Source organism: Taeniopygia guttata, chromosome W, assembly GCF_048771995.1.
Source record: "Taeniopygia guttata chromosome W, bTaeGut7.mat, whole genome shotgun sequence".
NCBI lineage: Eukaryota > Metazoa > Chordata > Aves > Passeriformes > Estrildidae > Taeniopygia > Taeniopygia guttata.
In genome coordinates, this window is record NC_133064.1 from 857,288 (window position 1) to 869,381 (window position 12,094).

Here is a 12,094-nt window from a genome sequence, read left to right on the forward strand (position 1 = left end):
GGCAGCACAAGTATGAGGTGGGGGCAGCTCCTTTCTGGGACTTATCCTTCGATATTCGGAATTTGTGCGGTCAGCTGCCGGCTCACGGCCACAGGACTCGGGGCGCAAACATCGGCTCTTTTCCCTGGGAAAGAAAACTCACCAGTCCAGGTTCCTGATGTCAGTTTGTAGGGCTCCCCTGGTACTCTCAGGGCAGCACAAGTATGAGGTGGGGGCAGCTCCTGTCTGGGACTTATCCTTCGATGTTCGGATTTTTTGCGGTCAGCTGCCTGCTCAGGGCCACAGGACTCGGAGCGCAAACATCGGCTCTTTTCCCTGGGAAAGAAAACTCACCAGTCCAGGTTCCTGATGTCAGTTTGTAGGGCTCCCCTGGGACTGTCAGGGCAGCAAAAGTATGAGGTGGGGGCAGCTCCTTTCTGGGACTTATCCTTCGATGTTCGGAATTTGTGCGGTCAGCTGCCGGCTCAGGGCCACAGGACTTGGAGCGCAAACATTGGCTCTTTTCCCTGGGAAAGAAAACTCACCAGTCCCGATTTTTGATGTCAGTTTGTAGAGCTCTTTTTGGACTCTCAGGGCAGCAAAATATGAGGTGGGGGCAGCTCCTGTCTGGGACTTATCCTTCGATGTTCCGATATTTTGCAGTCAGCGTCCGGCTCAGGGCCACAGGACTCGGAGCGCAAACATCGGCTCTTTTCCCTGGGAAAGAAAACTCACCAGTCCAGGTTCCTGATGTCAGTTTGTAGGGCTCCCCTGGGACTGTCAGGGCAGCACAAGTATGATGTGGGGGCAGCTCCTGTCTGGGACTTATCCTTCGATGTTCGGATTTTTTGCACTCAGCTGCCGTCTCAGGGCCACAGGACTCGGAGCGCAAACATCGGCTCTTTTCCCTGGGAAAGAATACTCACCATCCAGGTTCCTGATGTCAGTTTGTAGAGCTCTTTTTGGACTCTCAGGGCAGCACAAGTACGAGGTGGGGGCAGCTCCTGTCTGGGACTTATCCTTCGATGTTCCGATTTTATGCTGTCAGCTGCCGGCTCAGGGCCACGAGACGCGGAGCGCAAACATCGGCTCTTTTCCCTGGGAAAGAAAACTCACCAGTCCAGGTTCCTGATGTCAGTTTGGAGGGCTCCCCTGGGACTCTCAGGGCAGCACAAGTATGAGGTGGGGGCAGCTCCTGTCTGGGACTTATCCTTCGATGTTCCGATTTTTTGCAGTCAGCTGCCCGCTCAGGGCCACAGGAGTCGGAGCGCAAACATCGGCTCTTTTCCCTGGGAAAGAAAACTCACCATCCAGGTTCCTGATGTCAGTTTGTAGAGCTCTTTTTGGACTCTCAGGGAAGCACAAGTATGAGGTGGGGGCAGCTCCTTTCTGGGACTTATCCTTCGATGTTCGGAATTTGTGCGGTCAGCTGCCGGCTCAGGGCCACAGGACTCGGAGCGCAAACATCGGCTCTTTTCCCTGGGAAAGAAAACTCACCCGTCCCGGTTCCTGATGTCAGTTTGTAAGGCTCGTTTTGGACTCTCAGGGCAGCACAAGTATGAGGTGGGGGCAGCTCCTGTCTAGGACTTATCCTTCGATGTTCCGATTTTTTGCAGTCAGCTGCCGGATCAGGGCCACAGGACTCGGAGCGCAAACATCGGCTCTTTTCCCTGGGAAAGAAAACTCACCATCCAGGTTCCTGTTGTCAGTTTGTAGAGCTCTTTTTGGACTCTCAGGGCAGCACAAGTATGAGGTGGGGGCAGCTCCTTTCTGGGACTTATCCTTCGATGTTCCGATTTTTTGCGTTCAGCTGCCGGCTCAGGGCCACAGGACTCGGAACGCAAACATCGGCTCTTTTCCCTGGGAAAAAAAACTCACCAGTCCAGGTTCCTGATGTCAGTTTGTAGGGCTCCCCTGGGACTGTCAGGGCAGCACAAGTATGAGGTGGGGGCAGCTCCTGTCTGGGACTTATCCTTCGATGTTCCGATTTTTTGCAGTCAGCTGCCGGCTCAGGGCCACACGACTCGGAGCGCAAACATCGGCTCTTTTCCCTGGGAAAGAAAACTCACCAGTCCAGGTTCCTGATTTCAGTTTGTAGGGCTCCCCTGGGACTGTCAGGGCAGCGCAAGTATGAGGTGGGGGCAGCTCCTTTCTGGGACTTATCCTTCGATGTTCGGAATTTGTGCGGTCAGCTGCCGGCTCAGGGCCACAGGAGTCGGAGCGCAAACATCGGCTCTTTTCCCTGGGAAAGAAAACTCACCAGTCCAGGTTCCTGATGTCAGTTTGTAGGGCTCCCCTGAGACTGTCAGGGCAGCACAAGTATGAGGTGGGGGCAGCTCCTGTCTGGGACTTATCCTTCGATATTTTGATTTTTTGCAGACTGTTGCCAACTCAGGGCCACAGGCCTCGGAGCGCTAACATCGTCTTTTTGCCCTGGGAAAGAAAACTCACCAGTCCAGGTTCCTGATGTCAGTTTGTAGGGCTCCCCGGGGACTCTCAGGGCAGCACAAGTATGAGGTGGGGGCAGCTCCTGTCTGGGACTTATCCTTCGATGTTCGGATTTTTTGCATTCAGCTGCCCGCTCAGGGCCGCAAGACTCAGGGCGCAAACATCGGCTCTTTTCCCTGGGCAAGAAAACTCACCAGTCCAGGTTCCTGATGTCAGTTTGTAGGGCTCTTTTTGGACTCTCAGGGCAGCACAAGTATGAGATGGGGGCAGCTCCTGTCTGGGAGGACAGGAGCTCATCATCCTCTCATCCTTCCACTTGAGACAAGGCAGAAAAAGCCAACTCCTGCCTCATGATCGTTTCCTTTTAGACAGCTGAAGAGAACAATGAGCATGAGCCTCCTCTTCTTCAGACCAAACAAGGCCAATTCCCCCAGATGCCCTCAGAAGACCTTCACCAGCGTCATTGCCCTTCTCTGAACTCACTCCAGCACTAAAATGACATTTTTTAAGTTAGTGGCCCAAAACGGAACAATATGTGAGGTGTGGCCTTACCAGTTCTGAGTACAGGGGGACAATCACTTTCCTAGGCCTACTGGCCACACTACTCTTGGTATCTGGGGCCTGGTAATTCAAAATTTGTAAACATTCTAAGGGTTCATGTGGGAAATAGGAAACTGCTCTAGTGTAAATAAACTTATGACTGACACTAAGTCTACAGTCAGCACAAACTGTAGTTCAATAAATACCTAAATCTACTAAAATCAGTGCAAAATATTTTTGAGCTTTTTTTTTTTCTAATTTGACCATCCTCTTCTTAAATAACTTTGCAGATGTACTTAACTTCATGTATCATAATTAGTTCCACTGATTTCAGTAGCATCTCTCTCAGGTACAATTCATATGCAACTTAGTATCCATCTAAGTTACTGCAAGGCTTTCATTTGTTTTTGTCAAATTCCACCAAAACATCCACAGCCGATATAGGTAAACATGCTTACATTACATGACATTTCTTACTTGGTCAAGGGCTGCGTTTTCCAATTTGTCTTTTGCAACAGATAGTTTTTGCTCCAGATCTGTTAGCTGTTGTGCCTGTGGGGATCAAGAAAAAAGCTGATGCTCCAATGCATTTTTTCATGTGAGAGAGGAAAGAACAGAAATTTTGCAAGTAATATATATGGGCTGGGTTAGATTTGCTTTTCCTGAGGAAAAAAAAACATTATGGCCAAATGTGCTCCATTGATGTGAATGCAAGCCTATAATAATTCAATGTCAATAGCAAAATTATTTCCATACTATAAAATATTTAAGATTATGCCATAATATCCTTCTGGAAAATTCAAGGTATTCAAATGTCTCTTAATAATTTTGTTCGTTTGTCTGACTTCCGAGCGCAATTTGAAAATTATTTTGTAGTTTTAGGCATTGTGATGCCAACATTAAGCTAATTGGGCATAAACAGACGAATTAGAAAACACCCAAACATTCTTGCATGCAGACACCTTATGAAATTATACTACCTACTACTATACAAGGAGGTAACTCCAGATTTTTTTTTTCCATGTTTTTTCCTGGAAATAGAGAAGGAAAACGCACAAGACTAGCTAACTCATAGCAGGAAAGCAATTTGGGAGACTTGTGTTGGAAGTCAGGATCAGGCTAGTAGCCTGCACCCTGAGTGGAAGGACTTCTGGCTCTGTATAATGTATATGTCATTCATGGAGCACAGGAGTTCAGCAGAAGCTTTTTAAGTGAGTGGCCCAAAACAAAAAGCATCAGAAGATGCTTTTAAATGTTCAGTAAATAAGGACAAGTATTTTCTCTCTCTTTCCCAAGGATATGTATGAACCCAGCCTGTTCACTTGAAGGAAATACATTCTCTGCAAGACTCTTCTGCTTCAGGAAAGCAGATTCCTGAAGTTGTCAGCCTTGTCATTAATAACACATTAGTATACAACCAAAAGGAATAAGGATTCTTTTGCTGTTGTACCTGCAAAAAACCCAGCCTAGTCACTGTTTTCCCTGTTTGAAAAGGGAGCCATAGAGAAGGACACTGGACTAGCCACTTATCTTTTCTCTCTGAAATTCTGATTAGGTAAATATACATTTTGTATATGCAAAATAATAGGATAAAATTCTCAATTTTCAGATAAAGAGCACCACATTTTTATTTCAACCCAATGTTTGCAAGTGCATTTTCCCTCAACACCATTCCATGCCCTCAGGCTTCTGGAGTTTAATCCCAGCCAGAGATTTTTTCTTGGCAGACCTTTCAAGATCTCCTGCACGCTGCTGATTGTAGCACAGCTTAATGGATAGCCACACTACGTAAATGCTATTTAGTGTAAATCCTGTAAGGTTAACTTGTTTTCTGCTGGGGTAATGACAGTCCTTCCAGCACATGGCATAGATGAGGTGGTGAGCTTAGGCAAGCCTGTAGTCCTCAGCAGACAGCTAATGTGATGTTCATTAGCATTAGGCATAGTCTGTTCTGCCAAATGAAATGTCAAAAGTCTGGAATTTTCAGTTCCCAACTCGTGTAAAGAACTGAGTAGCTGCATTTTAAATCAGGATTAGGCATTTATCTTCAGATTTATCACCAGAGTCACAGTTTCATTAGTCAAAACCAAACTTCCTTCAAAGTGCAAGTCAACTGTGACGTGGGAAAGTCTCTTGTGAATTGCTGTCCATAATTTACACTGCATCACATTCCTTACAGCTAACATCAGTCACTGCCACAACACACATATCAGACCATTGGTTTGACCCTTTAGTCTGGCAACAGAGAATTCACTACAGAAATAATCCTTCCACTTTATCAGTTTGCAAAATTTAAGTGGAGTTATTACTGATTTACTAGAGAAAAAAATACTGATATAAGAAATTGCTAGAATTCAGTAACTTTTTGGATTTTTTCCTAAATATGGTATACAGTATCACTCACAATAAACACGGCCACAGAAAATGTCTGAAAGACTGGACATTGACTCTATGTGACGCAGAGACACTTCTCATAGAACTAGACCAAGAAATTTCTCACATCATTAACGTTTTTATACGGTTACTTCTTATTTTTCAGTACAGCTATACAAATTAATACGCTCTCAATTAAAGAGAATCAAGATTTGAAAAACTGCATCATTTCAATTGCCACTAAAAAGGAAATTACACAAAATAACATATGACAAACATGAGGCTAGGATGGCAACTCTGATAGCGTGAGGAATTAGACTCAGATGGAAATGGTGAGGACCATACAACTAGGCAACTTCTTATTTCAGCACCATCAGATTTACAGTCTAAATCAGTGAAAAAAACAGAGCTACAGTCATGAATTAGAGGGTGTCTGGTTTCCTTCAATACATGCATTACGTAGGCATCTGAAAGTCTTGGCAGTTGACAGAAAGCAGGCAGTGGTGGTTAGAATTGACTACTGTCTTGTTCTGGTTTGAAAACAAAACCAATGAGAGACTCCAAATCAAAAATACAGTTTATTAGGAAAAGTGAGAAAAGGAAACAAAATACCTGCAATAATACAAAAGAAAAACCACTGACAGAGTCAGAATATAACCTGATACCCTTTTTGGTCAGGGTTGGAATGGCTGCAGTCCTCCTGGAAACCCAGTGGAAAAGCCTGAGTTTGGTGTCCCAAAAACCCAAATTCTATCCAGTAAGGAATGCTTGGCTTCTCCCTCTGGGTGGAGCATCTCACAATGGGATGCTGTAACTGTTACCAGTCATGCAGTGACATTCCATATCACATTATCAGCTGTTATGTGGCATGATGAAGTCAGCCTGTAGCTTATAGAACTTATTATCCCTAATAATGTGTTGCAAGAGCTCTGGAAAAAAAAACAAAAAAAAACCTCTACTATTTAACATTGCATTTATGTTTATACCTGGTATTTTATAATAGTTTATTTAGTTCAGTCATGTCTTTCCTACACAGTTCTGGTAAACTTTCCAAGGGAGGCTGCACAAGATCCAGATGCTGAAAAACCACGCTGGATGAACAAACACACCCCAGACTAAAGATCCTGTCTGAAAGCAAGAGAAATTGCAGTATTCTCTCAGGGAAGTTGGTACAACAGGCCAAAAAGGAAACTGTTCCCAGTTTTTTCTTATCATCTCCTTCGAAGACTGAACTACAGAAATTCTATTTACCATTACAGGGCAATGTAAAAGTAGCAACAAAGATAAGAGCATTCTTTCTGAGCTAGACACATAAATGCACAAATAAAGTTACAGGAAAGTGACACGGCTTTTTTTTTTTTTTTTTTTGTGCAAAGCTTTCTGCAAGGAAAACAGGAGTTTAATGGTACTTTGAACATAATGAAGAATGCTTTAAAATCTGTTAAATGGACTAGTTTTTCACTTATGCAAAGTTAGCTGAATTCTGCAGCTGATAATTTTAATACGTGCAGAGGCAAATCATGGGGGAAGTGGATGTACATGAGGTGCTTTAGGATCAAGCCTAGTCACCAGAACTATACAAATAAAACTGTATTAGAAAGCCTGAAACTTGCATCTTCATATATGTGCCAGTACACAAAGTACTTCTGTAAAAATTTATCACAAATTTAAAATATGTAATCAATCATCACAAGCCCAGAAAGCAATCCTAATGTTTACACAAGTTGTCTGCCAAAGCAGGTGGTTTTCTGCTTGTTTTTTTCTTCCTTTGTTTTTCTTTTATTATTTCATCTCTTTCTCTGTATGTAATATGGAATCTCATTGCCTTCATTAGAGAAATAATTAATTTAAAATTCTGGGAAATCAGTTTACTGTGGCATGTAATTAACTTTGCTAATAGAGAAGGAAACACACACGGCATCAGTTTTACTTCAGAGGGAGGAATGGTACAGATATTTGCCAAATCCAGTCAATATGATGCAAAAATAATTTCACATAGTTTTGTATTTGACTCTACCACAGCAATTATTTAAATGATTTGCACATGTCAAATAATGACCTAGTTTGTGCAGAGCTAGGTGTTTCAAAAAATGTGGGAAATAGTCTTGACTCTAAATTTGCAAGGGTGATATGGTCCTTAGTTCTTTAGAGGCATTGAGCACCCATAGTACATGAAACATTACTAAGGAGTACGAGAGTACTGAAGGTAAATTACAATCCTGTTACTTTGTGAAGCTGCACATCAAAGAAAGATGTGAATTCAAGAGTATCATCACAGAAACAAGCTAAAACAACTGTAAGGAGCAGCAGCAGAGGTTGTCAAGTGCCGGGAACAAGGTTCTCCACTACCCTCCCTCCTTCCTGTCCATTGCCCCTCTCTCCCAGTCATCCCCACTACAATTCCTGCCTGCCCTCTGCTTGCCATTCCTACCTGCACACCTCTGTCTTTGCTGCTCCTGACACCACTGACTCCAGCCATGCACTGGATGTGGCAGACATGCTCTGGTTTAACACTATTAACTGGGCACCTGGGGGCTCTGAACATGTGGAGAAGCCCCAGGGACTCCCCAGGGACTCCCCAGGGACTCCCCAGGGACCAGAGCAGATCTTTGTTCAGTGCACACCCACCCTGACCACAACGTTTCAGCAGGAACTGATCATGTCTGTGTACCCAACTGCATCCCACATGGTTTGCTCCTCAGAAGAAGGTGCCCAATTATAAACCAGGCACTCATGGTAAATCCACCTACAGAGTACATATTAGCAGTTACCCGACTTGCTGTAAGCTAGTGTTTGCTAAGGTACTAAGCTGTGGTATTATTTGTTATAATAGCCAATCCTCTTTGCTTGCTTATTTAAAGTTAAATTCTACCATGGAACAAAGATTAAATACATTGTTAGGCCAGGTGCTGTTAGTTGCTACTCACATTTGAATTTTTTCTTGGTTTTCTAGGACTGCCTAGCAAGATACTTTCTCTTAGAATTTGAACAAAAAGTAAAAGAGATGAAGTGGTACATCAAATATGTCTGAACCTGTAGCAAAGGCCTTAGAAAAAAGCAAAGATATGCTCAAACCATACCACTGAAGCATGGTCACCTTTTAAGAGGAATGTCAATAATACAAGGTGCGTGTATAAACTGACATTCGAAATCATTGCTGGATTTATTTTTACTCATCTCTTATTACTATCATATATACACGTATGCATTTTGTGAACAAAAAACCAAACTATTTTTATTTTTTCCTATTTTAGTAAAACATGAGCTTTCTTCCAGAGCAATACAGCCTAATAATGGGAAGACAGTTAATGAAGGAGAAGCAATTTAAAAAAGAAGCGGTCTGTGATGTCTGAAGCAAATGCAGACCTCAATCTAGCAGAGAACCTAAACTTAGAAGTACTTCATTGAATCAGGGGTTTAGGATGATAATTGAAATTATTGCAATCAGAGTAGTGTCATTCATAATTAGTAAGTAGCTACGTACAAAGGCAGTGATAAAATTAAGAACATTCAGTGGCAATTTTTATTAATAATTTCTTGGTTTTCACATTATAATACAAAATCAAATTTTAACTTGGGTCAATTCTTTAAGGATAACATGCTAAATGCTTTAAGGGACTGAGATCTGAAAAAGACACAGAACCTCAAATTACGATCTCAGCAGAGATCCAGACAAGCTCTATAGCCTTGGGTGCATAAATTCATTTTTGTGATGCTCATTACTTATCTGTTCCATGGCTTTATATCGCATAGGGAGAGTTTTGAAAATATAAACATACGCACATATGCTCCCTAATTAATCAGCTAGATTGTAAAACACTTTGAAAACATAAGTAGTGTAAGCAAGATATGATAAAGGAGATATGATCTACCAATTCACTGGAATGTTAAAGAAAAAGCTGCCTTTTCCCCATTTTCTCTTCCTCTCCCACTTAATCCCCAGAGGTCCAGTTCAGACCAGAGCCATTGACAGTAATAAGTACCAGAATTTAAGAAATAGTTTCTTGAGGTCTATTATGTAAAATAAAAATCAAACAATCCCTCCCTATTAATTTCACATATGCCTGCAGAATTAATCCTTCAGAGAAAGACTTATTTTGAATGGACATGAACTGCAGCTTTCCTCGATGCCCTTTAGAAATCTAATAGCCTGCAGCTTACATCCTTCTGGTGAACTGCTCCAAGAAGCTTGCAGTCTTCAGATCTACATGGAGAGCAGACTTCCCTGAAATCCTCAGTAAGCCACACAGAAGATAAAGTTTAGCGGGATGGGAAGGGAGTGGCAGGGCAAAAGGTAAAAGCCCAGTAACGTGGAAGTAGCTAGCAGCCAGGATTTTACCCCAGACATTCATGCTGTGCCAACAGGAAGACTGCCCATTTCATTTATCAGAAAGAGTAACAGCTTCATAAACTTGGACTAAACCTATGCATTAAAAAAACAAAAACAAAAACCAAAACCCAACCAGAAAAAAAAAAAAAAAAACCAACCAAAAAAACCCCAGACAAAGAGCAAGCAAGCAAAAAAAAAAAGCACAGAAATCACACTGTTGTTTCAATGGCCCACTCTATTACTCTGTATTTCTCTGTATTTACGTGTTCACAGCACTATAGATACAATAGAGAAACAGCAGAGAGAGTTAAACGCTTCCAGAAGACAATCTGGAACTCATAGTGACATGAATGACTTGTAAGTAATTCTAGGTCTAGTAACTTGGAAGATGACTACTTCTTGTCCATCCTTTGTGCTGGGAATATATAAAGGGACTACTCCACTAACAGTCATCAGTCAGATGACCCACATCTCTCTCCTCTTCCTTTTAACAGGGATTAGCTTCTCCCTGTGTTAACAAGGACTAGACACCCTTCAGCAATGTCTTTATGTTTTGTCCTGTCCTCCTTTATTGTAAAAATTTTTATTCTTTTTTAAAATGTGCTAGCTAGTGCAGACTATTGATTTGGATTGTTTTAGCAGCAGATGTTTCTTTTTTCTTAAATCTTAAGACCTAAGGAACACTACATTGCTCAAGCTTATCATGAACACAGAGAGATTTACTTTAAATGTTAACAATAGTTGACTTTGCCATGGAAGAGTGCTAATTAAAGGAAAAACAAGAAGCAGCTGTAAAATATGATATCATTCAGTTAAAAAGATGACGTTACAGAAGGTATGGAATAGGGCAACAGGTTTTATTCATCAGCAGTACCCTAGAATTTTGCTTTTTGCAAGCACAAAAATATATTCTATTTCTGAAAATCCATTATGGCATTAAGTCTGTCTTGATGTTTTGAGTTCTTTTCAGAACAAACTTCTTCCTGAGAACTGCAATAATAAAGGCAGCTACCATATTCCTACTTCGCTACGATGCTGTATAAATGCTAATATACTTTAGCTAACTATAGTGAAATAAAACTTACCTTAAAAATCAAATCCTTTTTCCCATAATGAAGCTCTTTCAGCTGGGCTTGGATCTTTTTTGACTGAAAATGAAGATAATCAAATCAGGTTTGGGGTTTTTTAAATTTTAAATATTAAAAAAAATTATGTGAATTCTGAGAACAGCAGAACCTAGATCAGATTTATAATGTAGAATGTCCCCCTCCAAATAATTGTCGATTGCTTTTCCAGCTTCACAAGTCAAACCAACCAAAAGTACTGAGGAAAATGCAAAAGAGCACACACCCAACTAAAGCACATACCTGAGTTAGGACTGTAAAGAACAGCAGCTGGGCTTACACATTTTGGACATGAGCTGTTATTTATACTTGCCATGAAGCATAACTGAAGGCATCAACTTCAAAGTAAACAATCTTATTCTTAGAAGCAAAAAGGCTCCATAGGCTTATAAAAGTCTTTGTAAAGATCAGGGTGTTGCAGGTGTAACTACTTTGGAGCTACCTTCTCAGTTTGTAACCATGCCCTTGAAAGTACAGGCATAGTTATGCTTATTTATATCAGTTTAAGCTGATATTTACTTTATATATTGCTAAATATATCCTTAAAATAATTCTAAGTAGTAGTCTATATATTATTTTATTAATTGAAACAAAAGAAATAGAAATTGATTTTTTGTACTAAACTCAACTATTCAAGGAACATTATTTCACCATTTATCCAAGCATCCTCTCAAAGTAATAATTTGTTTTTAATAAAATACACAATCCCAACTGATAAACAATACACTCTCCTGTATTAATTCATGCCAAGTGTTTCGAAGTCCTTGGAATGGATTAGAAATCTGTTTCACATTTACTGAAAGAGCATTCCATAAACATAATATATTACAAAAGGAGTATATCTTAAGTTGGAATTTTAAAAAAGATTTTATTTCTTACCAATTGATGCAGTCCAATTCAGTGACAGACGTTTGGGAAGGCTGAATGAATCTAAGGAATGGTATTCTGTAAAATCTGAAACTAATAGCAAAGATCAGTGCAGCAAAATTCTTTGAAACAATTTTGATTTTGAAAAACTTCAGAAAAACATTTCTAACCCTGAGAATTTACCAGAAACTTGACTTTCTAAGTACTGATCTCAAAAGGCAGAGACTCTAATGAAGAAAATGCTTTCAATCATCATTAGGAAAATTTTAGTACAGAGGAAATTTTTTATGCTTTGGTTTCTTTCTGGCAAGGTGCAATAACCTTAAGAGCAATTATAGATGCAAAAAACCCAGACTAAAGTAATGTGAATAAATCAGATTCACATGTAATAACTTTTTTTTTGAAATTAAAAGAGAAATAAAGGGAATACTTA

The 12,094-nt window shown here is 40.8% G+C and overlaps 1 protein-coding gene across 2 annotated transcripts in view; it reads right to left on the reverse strand.

The window, feature by feature from the left end:
• Positions 1–11,763, reverse strand: part of LOC121468907 (leucine zipper protein 2) — a 281,472-nt gene extending 269,709 nt beyond the window's left edge. The window contains exons 1-2 of one of the 2 annotated variants that reach the window (XR_012053302.1): positions 11,674–11,763; positions 10,756–10,818 (exon numbers count right to left, since the gene is read on the reverse strand). The gene's annotated coding sequence lies outside the window, so the exon portion shown is untranslated. The remainder of the gene's footprint in view (positions 1–10,755; positions 10,819–11,673) is intronic. The other variant, XR_012053299.1, reaches the window with a different exon arrangement.
• Positions 11,764–12,094: the final 331 nt, after the last annotated feature.